At 32.4% G+C, this 13,720-nt stretch overlaps 1 protein-coding gene and 1 long non-coding RNA gene across 7 annotated transcripts in view; one reads left to right on the forward strand and one right to left on the reverse strand.

The window, feature by feature from the left end:
• LOC147078361 (uncharacterized) overlaps positions 1-13,720 on the forward strand; it is a 693,462-nt gene that overhangs the window by 179,625 nt on the left and 500,117 nt on the right. The window lies entirely within an intron of this gene.
• On the reverse strand, positions 2,675-4,420 carry LOC147078362 (uncharacterized). Its single transcript, XR_015071989.1, has 3 exons — positions 4,356-4,420; positions 3,772-3,963; positions 2,675-3,356 (listed from the first exon to the last, which is right to left on the reverse strand). It is a non-coding gene; the product is annotated as an uncharacterized LOC147078362 (long non-coding RNA).

Here is a 13,720-nt window from a genome sequence, read left to right on the forward strand (position 1 = left end):
GAGATTCCAGCACATACAAAAAAATTCTTGATTGTCACCCTTATCCGAATGTAACTGTCGAGAAAGTTGAATGTAAAAACCATTTAATTAGAAATTATTGTGGCAAAATAGAGGCATTAACCAAAGACACAAGATATCCCTTGAATGTAAGAAAAATCATTGCGTCAAGAAAAAGACGTCTGCGGAAAGCCGTCATAGGTGCAATCAAGTATAGAAAACTACAAGATAGTACTTTCGAAGAAAAGGTTATCGCTTTGAAAAAAGATTTAATTAATGGACCGCACCATGTTTTTGGAGACCATACTTCTTGTCTACCATATTTTTGTACAAATGAACCAAATACAGAGGACATGCTTGATGTAAATTATGTACCAGCATTAAAAGAATGCAGTCTATTTTCTCAATTAATGATATATAATTCTCGTTTGGTGCTAAATTCAAAAAGTTTAATTTATAATTTTTCTACTAATATTTCAGAATCTTTTAATAACATGATTGCAAAATTTGTAGGCGGCAAGAGAATTAACTACTCTCAAAGACAATCGTACATGGGACGATGTGCAGCGGCGGTAATCGCATTTAATACAAATAAGTTACATTGCACAATTCAAAAACAAGTTTATAAAAATAGCCCAAAAGCCTTCATAAATCGCTTAGAATCAAGAAGGTTGAAAATAAATAAAAAAAAAATAGGAAAACCTTGGCGAAAACCAATACATTCTGTTCCTTTATCTAATCCAGATTATGGAGAGAGTTGCCAAAAACCTGATATGGACAAAAATCAATATCAATAATTGTTAAAAGAAACTTTTTTGAAAAAACTCAAACTGACAAACTATGAGAGGAGGGATATAGAAAGACGCACTGTATTACAATCTGAATGTGCAGAATGGCTAGAAAGGCGACGAAACCTTCTTACTGCCTCTGTTTTTGGAAAGGTGTGTAAGCGGCGAGAAAATACAAAATTTGGGCCTTTGGTAAAACGTTTATTATATAGCCAATCATTAGCCAACGTGAAAGCGGTAAAATATGGTAAAGAAAATGAATCAATAGCTTTACAACAGCTTAGTGTACAAGAACGAATTAAGATTGAGAGATGTGGATTGTTTATCGATGATGTGTATGATTTTATCGGTGCAACGCCAGATGGCGTCAGCGATGATGATACAATTATTGAAATAAAATGTCCTTTCTCAGCTGCTGGAATAAGTGCAGATGAAGCTATTGTACAGAAAAAAATTAAATTTTGGAAAGTAGATAAAGACAGGAATATGGTAATAGATAAAATTCACGATTGGTACTTCCAGATTCAGGGGCAGCTTCATATTACTAAGAAAGATGTCTGTTTATTTGGAGTTTGGACGGGACATAATTTTCCTGTTAAAATAGAATTAATCAAAAAAGACGAGACATTTTGGATTGAAAAAAAGATATATCACTTTTATATGAATTGTCTACTGCCAGAAATAGTAGATCCCAGAACCAGTAGATCTATGAATATTAGAGAACCAGAAAGGCTGAATTTCTAAATTTTTATTTTAAATTTTATTATGCTTAATATATTTTCAACAAGTCTATATTACATCACTATTTTATAGTTCATCAAGATATATCTAATTTACTAATATAGTTTACTGTTACTAGACACCCACGAGTGTAATTTTATGAAATTCAAAATAATATGTATACTTACATCTAAATAATGATACCTAAAGATCTTGCTGGCGATTCCACTGTGCCATATTTTGTATAAGCATTCGTCTCTGCAGCCGTGGAGTTTGGTCCCGTGTAAAAATTACATTTTGTTCTCAAGGTCAAAAACCAAATTGGTTGTGCCAATGGCTTTTAACCATTCCTCATAAATGATTATAACTGATATCACCTCATAACTGATCAGTGCCATGCACGAGTTAACTCGCGGGATCTTTTAAACGTCATAACTTCTGAATGAACTGTTTGTGTATATTTTCTTAACAATATTTATCATTTTAGTGTGAAAATATTCACGTTAAACATGTTGATTTGGTAAATTTTCACAAATATTTATCATTCTATTCTTATTTCATATTTTTTAAGGGATTCATTTTATTCCAAAAATAACTGACCTACAAGTACCCACCTGGTAAAAATTGGATTTGGATTGGATGGAATTTCCTAGTAGATTTTCCAACTAAACAACATGACGCTTTCTATATATTATTTACTGTTAGTTTTGAAATTATTGTATTTGAAATAAATAATGTATCAATAATACACATAGAAATCAATAGATATATAAAATAGATATCACAGTTTAAAAATCAGAAAGATCAATGCATATTACCATTGTTTATGTTACAATATAAAACAACATTTATCATTGAACGTAGGTACCAAGAAAAATAGACTTCATTAAAATGTGTCAATATAGTATATACCCGATATAATTATATAAATTATTATATTGTTAATTACTCTGTGGGGTCCATATATACTGCTTCAATTGTAATTTAATTTTACAGTATAATTATTTATGTTAAGTACTTGATTTACTTATTATATGTACAAATGTAATATACTTACCTACTTATTAGGATATATCTTGGTGAATTTTAAAATAAGAGGAAATTAAATGGAGGTCATCGTGTCTAACTAGATATTTATACATTATTAAATTGTTTTTCTGTTTTTTATTAATGTAAAGACATGGCATGTATTCAAAGTAATAACAAATTAGCTGTGTACTATTTATTTAACTTATATTAAAACCCCAAGATTGATTTCGTCTTACGACATATTTTATTCTTCTAAGTTTTACTATGACATTGTAATATGAACCATGGATATAGTATAGTACTTAAAAAAATCAAAACTGGTAATATATTATTTCAATATTTAATTGTCAATTTTCATTTGAAGTCAGCATTTAATTACTGGCATATAATTATTAACTGTTATCTACAACTTCAGATGGACAAATTAATTGATATATCATATTATCAGTTTTCATTTCCTTTCAACAATGTATTCATTCTAGCAGTTATTTTGAATATCTTACTAGTTTTTATGTCATGGCACCTTACAAAGGCTCCGAGCAACCGTATACTGAGCTTCGAGAACAGATGTTTACGACGGATACTGGGTGTGCGGTAATTTTAGAAGTAACGGGAGATAAAAGAACGCACCAAATAGCCTCCCATCACGCTGAGAGTGAATACGCAACTTTGTACCTGGCCCGGCCACGTGCTGCGGGTGCCTGAAGAGAATCCCAATCTGGTTTGCCTGTTCTTCAAGCCAACCGGATTCCGGCGTTCTGGATGGCCGCTAAACACTATCTATATAGCATATCTGGCAGAGTTACGGGCTGCTAGTATGACCTGGAACGATGCAAAAAAACTAGAGTGACAGAGATTCTTGGAGGCGCCGCATTGTATCCATATGCTGCAACTAAGATGCGGATATAGCCGAAGAGAAGAAGTAATATACAGCATCTAGAAAACTTAAAGCCTTTGAAATGTGTGTGTATAGATACATGCACCTTTCATTGGTGTTGGAAAGACAATTTTTCTAATATCAAAGTGATATTGAGGCTGAAAAAGACAAGACTTGGAGAGTAAGCTCTACCAAATGACATACCTAGTATGATACAAGTAACTGATATGCATAATTATATTATATTTTATATTATGAATCAAAATAGCAACTTTTATATCATTATCGATAATAAATTTAGTGCAAAAATGTTTTTATAAAATTGTTTTATTTTTTAAACATTAGTCACTTTATATTTACCTTGTGTAATTGTACTATTAAATCTATAAAATGGGTGTATATGCTTGATGGTCGACGTCATAAATCACGCCATGTTCGAAACGTATGCCGAAAGTCGGATTTATTTCATTATTAATTAAAAGATTTATTTCATTCCATCTTATTCATATGAAACCGTCGACAAGCAAAGATCTCGGTAGACATTTTCTCCATCTGCAAAAAACATAACATAGGAACTGTTAATAGTGTGATTTTTAATCTTTTATGGTTGGCGACTGTTTGAAGAGTGGTAATTAAAACGGATTAGTGATAATACAAAGCATCAAAAAAGATTGATTAACTAAAATAAAGTAATCAGGTAGGTAACATGTTTAATAACAACTAGAACGCCTTAGATTATATCAAACAAATATATATGAAATCACAGGTTTTATATAATTCTGGAATGAATGTAACTAACCTCAAAAAAAGGATTGTATTACGTCGGAATTATGAAACATTGAAAGTATGTATAGACTAAGAAAACAATAAATAAACACTTGAATAATATATGCAAAACACACAGAATACTACGATAGTAATAAATAACATAATATTGTACTTACAGATAGTGTTTCTTATTCCTGATATAAAACACAATTGTTTTAGGTACCTTGCAATTTGCAAACATAATATTTGACAGCAGAGCAGAGAGATTTTTCTACTAGTCTATGGCCAAAAATACGGATTTATTTGGCCGGCTAAAAAAAAGATTTTAATATAGCAAGAACTTTTTAAATATGCGACAAATAAATAAAAGTATATATAATATAGTTGTTAAAAAAATCTGTGTACATTATAAAATATATTTAATATTATAAATACATATATTTTTTAAATTTATGTATAATTTGTAAACGACGAAGCACGTCAGCTAATACGCATAGTAAATGTTTAAACTTCGGTAAACAAATTCGAATGTGACAGAAAGAGAAAGAATAATTTTTTAATCATATTAGCATGCGTAAAAGAGATGTAACATAATATCACTTTCACTTTAAAAATCATACGTAGTATTCAATGTCATAGTTCAACTTTAAATGAAAAAACAGAAACTCTAGGTAAGCATGTGTGCCCTTAACGCGTCACGCGTCGCAAAGTGGGAAATGAGACGAACGCGGACTGAAATGTGTTCTGCGGTGTGCATTCTCTTGGCCCGCATTCGCCGCAAACTTTGTTTACCCGCCCATATGTAGCTCTCTTAACCCTCTCTTTGGGATAATCCGCCAGTTTCCAGCGTTATTAATTGCATCTCTTGGGGTTTCCAGCTCGCATACAACAATAATAAGTACCTACTCCCTACTCTCATATAATGTATAACTTGTTTCATTGTATAAAGGCGCGGAATGATATACTTAATATGGTAAATAAAAAGAAACAGTGGGTCTACAGCCCTCCAAGGGAAAGCTTTCTCTAATTAGATGGTTTTTATAACGCGAGACTTAATTATTACGCACATGTTTCGTATTAGATTAATAAGGAAAGAGCTTATCAATATTATAATAGACTTACTCTACTTCGTATACGATTTATTTGTTTGGCTTTTTCAATTGCTTATAATTTATAATTTTGTTCATGTTCAGTAACGAAACTTGGAAAAAATGTTGATTTTATCTACCAATGAAAAATATAAGAATTTTAAAGTTATCAGTTATACTGTAGTTATTCATCATTTCCGTCGGGACCACCATTTGTAGTTGTTTTGTATTTTAATGTAGTATGATGTCCAACTACTAAGCTTAATTTTATATGGATAAATATTTAATTAATAAATTAATATAGAACTGTTTTTTTATGTTTTATTGTATGCACTAGTACACTGTATTATATTTTGAGGATGTATATATAAAGATAATATTATTTTAGTAATCTATGTGTATATGTATTCAATAGTTTTACGTCATTCTCGGACAAACATAGTACCTATGCGAGAAACGATGATTTAATTGAGAGATTATTTATGAAAGGTTTTATATCGACTACTCATAATCAAATATAACTAAATGTTTTGTGACAAGTAGCTATTTCATTATCGACTACGATCGTTAATTCTATTTTATGTCGATAGATAATACATTACGCATAATTTATTCAAAACCATGTTATTTAAGGATTTTTTTAAACTCTATACGCATCTCTCGCATGAACGGTTACATGTAAGTTGTACGTATTCAGTTCATCTTGGGACACTTATTCGTGCGTCCCAGTATGTGAAACATGAGTTCGTATAACATTTTATCAAATGACGAGTTCTTCGTTGAACATTTCACCGTGGAATACATTTGTACGTATCTAACAAAATGCGGCGATAGTTTGCAAATAGTACTGTTCCAATTAGATTAACCCTAACCTAACCTAACCTAATAAAGACATCTTATAAAATTCGCCACATGTTGTAGCATACGTACAAATATACTGCACGGTGAAATGTTCAACGAAGAACTCGTCATTTGATTAAATGTTATACGAACTCATGTTTCACGTACTGCGGCGCACGAATAAGTGTGGTGAAATGTTTACGTACAAATTTCCGGATACGCGCATGAACACGACAAAAGAAGAAATACACGATCCAATCAACCCGATTCAGCGTGTTATCGGCGATGCGGGAAAACACGCTACCCGACGCATCGTGAGCACCTTCATAGTAATACGAATTAATGCTATTCAAATATATTATTATACTCACGTATGAGTATTATATTTGATAATATCGTCACTGTTCTGGCAGAAGACACTAATTCGAAAAAATGACATATTGAGTTAGTTATACCAAAATGTTCCTTATTTCAAACTTTACCGTCTGGAAACCTTCCTAATAAATAAACAGTCTTTATTTTAAAGTCGTCCTTTTTACGATTACTTAATAAACTCACATGATAGACCATTTCAAACATTTTAACAACTTCAAAGTCAAATTACTCAAAACTAGTATTCTACAGTTAGTGTGTTCTGCCAGAACAGAGACGATATATTATTGTCATGTATCTTCTAAATAATGTATCAAACTTGATTGATCTAGTAGAACATTGCACCTGAAAATCGTATTTTTTTATTGATTTATTTCATGAACCCAATATTTCTAGATTATTTTTTCTTATTTACTTTTATACAATCCTCTGCTGATGTTTCGTGTGATGTGGATGGTTTGCATAGGGTATTGGCACGTCGCGTGACGTGGCGTATTCCCAATACCTATGTTCCCACAATCACATTTATAATACTCGTGTATGGTGTCCATCACCAAGGAAAAAAATGTAGCTTCAAAACTTTTGTATTTAAACCTATTCATAAGGGAAGAATGGAAGAATCACGCTAATCACCCATGCCATGCTAAAAAATAATGTATAAATGGACACTGCCTTACAAATTAATTCTCAAAACTAATGTGCATAATATATTTATAGAATTAATGCGAATTTTCATTATGCACTCTTATTTCAATGCAGGCATTGGTTGATGTTTATACACTATTTCATACAATATTCTAACAACAATGTGGCCACTTTCCAAAAAAACGTATATACATCCGACAAAATTTTATAAAAAACACTCACCCGGAAGGCGAAATATTCGAGTTCAAGACTCATTCGGTTCTATAATTCTACAAGTATATGTATGTTTTTGAAGTAATTCATTATTTATGTGCTTTTATAATAAAGAATCCAACATACTAAAATCTTGTGTGTAGTCAGTATTGAATAAAAAACAAATAAGTAAGTACACTAAAAACGTTAGGAATCGCCATAAAGTATTATAATACAAAAAATACTGTTAGTTATAGTCCAACGTCTTTGCGCATGGCTTACTTTATAGGTTGAATAATTTTCCAGTATATCAGGATAATCGTAAAATTTTACTGATACACGCGACGAAAAAGGATAGTATTCATTATTCCCGAAGGAGCTACTTTCGCCTTGCATAAAACCGAGTAGCTGTGTGTTGAAAGCACGCAAGCGAATTTCTATTTACTTTGTGTCAATTTTGAAGAAAGTCGCAAGTTCGCAAAGTGTTCCCTACCATAGGATAGCGCTATTTTGGTGCCACATAATATCACATAATAGGACGATTACATTCTTCTGGATTCCTTCACTTATCGGAATTCAGGAAAATGAAGAAGTAGATAGGTTAGCGAAAACAGCAACTGTTGAGAGGAGAATAGATAAACGCTTCGCATACCTTTTAAAATTATTTATGAAAACCGTTATAACTAAAACGAAATATACGTTAAAAGAACTTATAACAAAATATATATTTTTAATCGTATAACAGTAGTAAAACTAAACTCTGGTACGCCAATAAAATGGTTAATCTCTGCAGAGCTGATCTCTGCAATCTTATAGCAACCCTAGCTCACTTAAGTACCTATAATAAATGATCCTAAATGTCAATGTAGAAACGACAACGAAGATATAAATCATTTTGTTAAAGTTTATGATGGTCAAAAACCAGGGAACACAACATTAATGGGAGCTGGATTACCCTCCTACGCGTGGTAGATATAACAAACAAAATATCGCGAGTGTGGAAACAATGCCATAAATTACTTAAACACGTGTTAAAGAACATCCTATTTTCAATAGTTAATAATAATAATATGTACTTACTTTAGTTTGACACGTTAATGTGACGTGCTTACAGTCTTTGGGAACACTCGGCGCGGTTTTTTTACTTGGGTCACATGGCGGTCAGGCCATAAACTACCCTGCTTCAGAACTTTGGTCCACAGCGATGGCTTTTACATTTCTATTTATTAATTTGTTCTGTGTCAAAGACGAATGCTCCATGAAAATATAAGGAGTTAAAATGATCAATTACCATTTAATCTGGAGATGTTTATAGCTCAGTAAAACATCAAAGTGCTTTTATGTATCAAAATGTTTCTGTGTATAAATTATAACCTGCAAGTATAAATTATACCACATGATTGAAGCTAATATTTAATATTATGTGCATATATTATATTATGTAACTGAATACAAGTCATATGACCAATAGGTACTTGAATTTGAATTTTGTTCGTCTTCAATGTTTTACTAAACAAAAAATACTATATTTTCCCTTTTTATAATAGTTATTGTAAGGAAAAAAGATAACAGGCACTAAAACAGATATTTAAAAATAAATTATGTCCAACCGCCTCGACCGCAATTCGAACTCCATCTAGAAAATTGTATTATCACAAGAGTCCAACCAAGTCCAACGCTCAGTCCTCGGTAGGGAATCCAATCCCGAGCCAAAATTCTGATCCCGGGATTTCGGGATTACAATTTGACAATCCCGGGATCCCGGGACTGGTCCCGGGATTGGGATTTTTTTCCATTGTTAATATAAAATTTTTATATTTACAAATAACATTGATAAAATCGGTCAAAAATAAATCTAGTATAATTTATACTATTTAAGACATTTATTGTTAATATTGTATACGTTAAATCTTGGAAATACACAAGTTTAATGGAGTAAATAATATTGTAATATAAATAATAATGTGAATTTAATATGAGATTGCTATTTCTGATAGTAAAGACATAATGAATAGATCAGCGAGATTTAAAATAGTAAAGCAAATAATCATGGCGTACTTATGGCCTTTCCGCTTCATAAATCTAATTAGTCAGCCAAATATGAAACTGCAGTAAAACGTATGATATCATGGTGGAATTACTTTGTTAAAAGTGCGAAGCATTGTTTTTTTACCAATCTTTCTCATTTTTAATAATCTATGTGAAAAAATAAAATGAATCGGCAACCTACACATCAAACTTCATTCAAACTCAGTTTATTTCTAATGTAGTTATTTTGTATTAAAAGTATTTTTTCTGTTATATTTTCCATAAAAATTGATAAAAAAATCAATCCCGAAATCCCGGGATTATGTTTATTAATCCCGGGATTCATAGGTATCGAAAATAGCTCGGGATCCCGGGATCCCGGGATTCGGGATCCCGGGATTGGATTCCCTAGTCCTCGGGACCACGGGATGAACCAGCTCGCAGAAATGAATGTGTAGGTACTAGGCTGCCCAGTAAAAAGGGCCCGCTAGGTCTAATATCAAAATTTTTATATAACCACCTAGTATGGAGTCTTCGCCACTGTTATGTACCTACACATTATCAATAATATGTATTTTTTGTTTGTTTAATAATCATTACTTTTTTATGAATGTAATAATAGTGTATAATGTACAGTAAGTACAAATAAGCCTCAGCTGGGACTTTGTAGTTTAATAAAAAGAAATAATATAACATCTTCCCGTAAGTATTATATAACAATGCAGGTATAGTCCTTAAAATAAACAATTTACATAGATTTACCGTCTGTCACTTTTGTTTAACTGATATTATTGGCAATTTCATTGTATCCTAAGTGTCACTTTTGTATGGAAAAAGGAAAAACTAACTAAGTAGTAAATACCGAGGGTTCGTATGAAAATTAGTCGTCGTGAAAATCAGTCAGTAATTTTCGCCAAAATGTCTAATTTATTGTTGATCGATTAAGAACACATACTTCCAAAAGCTTTTAACAACTACGTGCTTTACTATTTTCTGCCAATTTGTGATTTTTATTTGAAGAATTTTGGCGGTCAATTATCCGTATACATTTCAGCAGCGACGTCCCTAGACAAAGTGGCATCCTTATGCTAACTTAGAATGGCGTCCCTATTAATTTTTGGTGCCAAATTTTATGCGAAATTATTTGATGCATACCTATATATTGTATATTATATAGATACGTCCACTTTAATCTGCTGAGAATTAGAGCATTTACACGAAACCTACTCTCAAACAACTATGATTTTAAGTACGCGGAGAGACAAGTATGGAAGACATGATATTTTAAAACTAAGATTTCGGTACTTTCCACAGAACAGATAATAAATAGAATACCGATTGGCTATATTCAATACGCCACATCTTGAAGCAGGGTTGTGAATGTGTGAGTGTCCTACGAAAATGAAGCATGCATTATGCACGTGTAATAGTGTGTGTAATACACCAACATTAAATGAGCGTAAATGCATAAACCGAGAGCAGTTTTTAGTATTCGACGTAAAACGTATTCTTAACACGTGTGTAAGTTTAACCCGGATTCTTCCTTACTCAAGTTGGTTACCTGCTATCGCCTTACCCGTTATGTATTTCAGTTCCCATTATTTCTGAGTTCCCTGGTAGGTACTTTCTATTGAAGCGACCGCATCGTCCGCTTTACTGAAAACCGTCATGGCTTCCTAAGGTTATATTCATTTTCTGCCTCTAAGCAACGCATGACTTGCTTACCCCCGTCACTTTATACCAGTGTTTCTTGTTAAAAATATACCATCTTTTTTCAGTACCTACGTTTACCTTGACGCCACATGTTTAGAACCGCCTTTAGCAAGTCGTGACGTATTTATATAATCCACCTTGAAAACCGGGCCAGCACTTTCCTCTTGGCAGTTTATCTTTCTAGGAATAAGTAAATAGGCCCACAACACCGTCTTGGGTGCAACTTTCATACTTTTGGCACTCCGAGGAGAGTGTGCTTTGAGGTTATGTCGCGTACAATAAATTGTCACCCACTCAAAAAGTTTAACACCTGCGTCATGTCGCTTGTAAGGCTTAGGGGATTGTGGGCATACCCCTTCTATTCAGCTTATGGATACAAATAGTTCACTAGTTTACCAACGAAAGGAAGCATTTTGGTTTAATGTAATGTACCTACCAGTGGCGAAGATTCCATATTAGACTATTTCAAAGCCTACCTTCTTAAGAAAAACAATTTTAAATTGCATATTAGTGTACCTATTTAAACTATAACCCGATTATGTTATATTTTACAAAAATAATTTTATTTGTCAATGACATCTATCGTATGCGTAGAAATGTTTTATGAATATAATATACACAACCATCTGTCGAAAGGTTAAAAAAATATGTCACAGCGCCACCTCTCTTCAACTATTGTATGTATCGGATTATTGCGCGATGAATGTCAGATTTTATTATGGACTTACCATTATCTATGACTGCATCTTTGTCCAAAATAATTAATTCTTAGATAATTAACAAAAAAATTTTGGCATTCAACCACATATAAATCATCATCAGCCTGAATCTGGCTGCCACTGCTGCTTGCAGCCACTGCTGGTTTGAAGGCCTTCAAGCTGCTTAAACTCCACTTCTTTCGGTCATGGGCATTGCGTTGCCCCGTACTTCCGCAGAACTTTATCATTTCATCAATCAAGCGGCCTCTAGGTCTACCTTGCGGACGATTTGTACTTCTTGGATACCACTGGATGACTAGATTTGTTCAACGATTGTTTCTTCGAGCTATGTGTCCAGCCCATCTCCATTTAAGGCTTTTAATAAACTCTGTTACATCGCAAACCCTTGTCTGCTTCCTTATCCACTCATTCCTCTTTTTGTCCTTTCGCGTTATGCCCAGTATGCACCTCTCCATACCACGTTGTGCTACTCTTAAGTTTCTGGATCTCTCTTTTACTTAGGATCCATGTTTCACACGCATATGCGATCACGGGAAGCACACACTGGTTTGTATATAAATATAGATTATAAAAAAAGGAAAATACATAGGTCAGTAAATTAAACTCTTCGCTCAATTTTATATCGTCAGTGAGCTATTGAATTTTCATCGATTTAGTCAATTTAGTGTGTCGTTTATTATTTATTCATCAGTCGTAATATCGTGTTATTTTCTTAATTCTCGTAAGTATAAATGATAAGTGTGCCCTTTTTCTTTGATCTCAACAGCCTACCTCTTTCCAAAAGTCACCCTTCGCCACAGCTACCTACCCAATCGTATCATGTATCAATATGTAATATAGACTATAGTATATAGATACATTAGATACTGGATGTTTAAATAATGTAAAAGATAAGCCACACGAGTTATGCAAGTTTTGTTTCCTAATCTAGTTCCCAAAGCAACATCAAAAGCAATGAATGACGTTTCGCGTTGGTGCGCATATTATTATCATGACGCTTGGGAGTGGCACATTATGAAGGGATGCAAATACAGAAAGGAATGCGAAAATGACAGTTTTTAATTCCCGTTTCACACGCAGCGAATATTATCGCTCAACCATTGTGCGTAATTAGTAAAAAGTGTAATAGTTGTATAATAGTGGGTTTTAAAATATTATTTTAGCCTTAGACGTTTAAGATAATAATATAAATTACAAGATAAAAAGAACTTTTTATATTCTTACAAAGTTTTTAAATTTTCTGTTGAATCATATAAACTTGACTTGACTAGCTTCAACGATCAAAAAAATTTGTACTTGATAGAAATAATACTGAAATATCATTTTGACATTCATATTGATTTCCATAGTAACGCACGTATATATTAATAATTTAGTTGCTAGGATCCCAGACCCCTAGCAACCAATAATAGTGGATTGGATTACGGATTTCTTCCGAAATAACTTTTCATACAAAACAGAATTAACTGAAAATGAATTCAATTCTACTTAAAGATGGCTAAAAGTATTAAAAAAATGCATTGGCATCGTGTTCTGATATATTATAAAAGTTTCAAATGTCTAGCTAGTCGGCAAGTTAGTTATAAATCGATTGCAAGATTAGTACCGGATAAACAACTACCGGACAACGACCTAATAAAAACGTTGTAAAATAGTAAAATGTAGTACTTATGTAAATTATTGGTTTTCTTCTTAAGTATAACATTTCCTATGAAAAGTTAGGGCAATCATCGATTTATACTATTTATTTAAGAAAACAAAACATTGTGGACATAACAAATCAAAATTCAGGACGTTCACAACATGAGATTTACATTATAACAAAGAAGAGAGAAGAAAAACATAAAAAAAACATAAACAATTTTAGAGAAGAAAGAAAATAAAGTTTCATAAACAAAATGCACAGTAAATCATTGAAAATGTCTGTCTTAGGGAGCGCATTGA

This window comes from Rhyacophila brunnea, unplaced genomic scaffold (genome assembly GCF_057557595.1).
Source record: "Rhyacophila brunnea isolate RB1 unplaced genomic scaffold, BYU_Rbru_1.0 scaffold_11, whole genome shotgun sequence".
Classification (NCBI taxonomy): domain Eukaryota; kingdom Metazoa; phylum Arthropoda; class Insecta; order Trichoptera; family Rhyacophilidae; genus Rhyacophila; species Rhyacophila brunnea.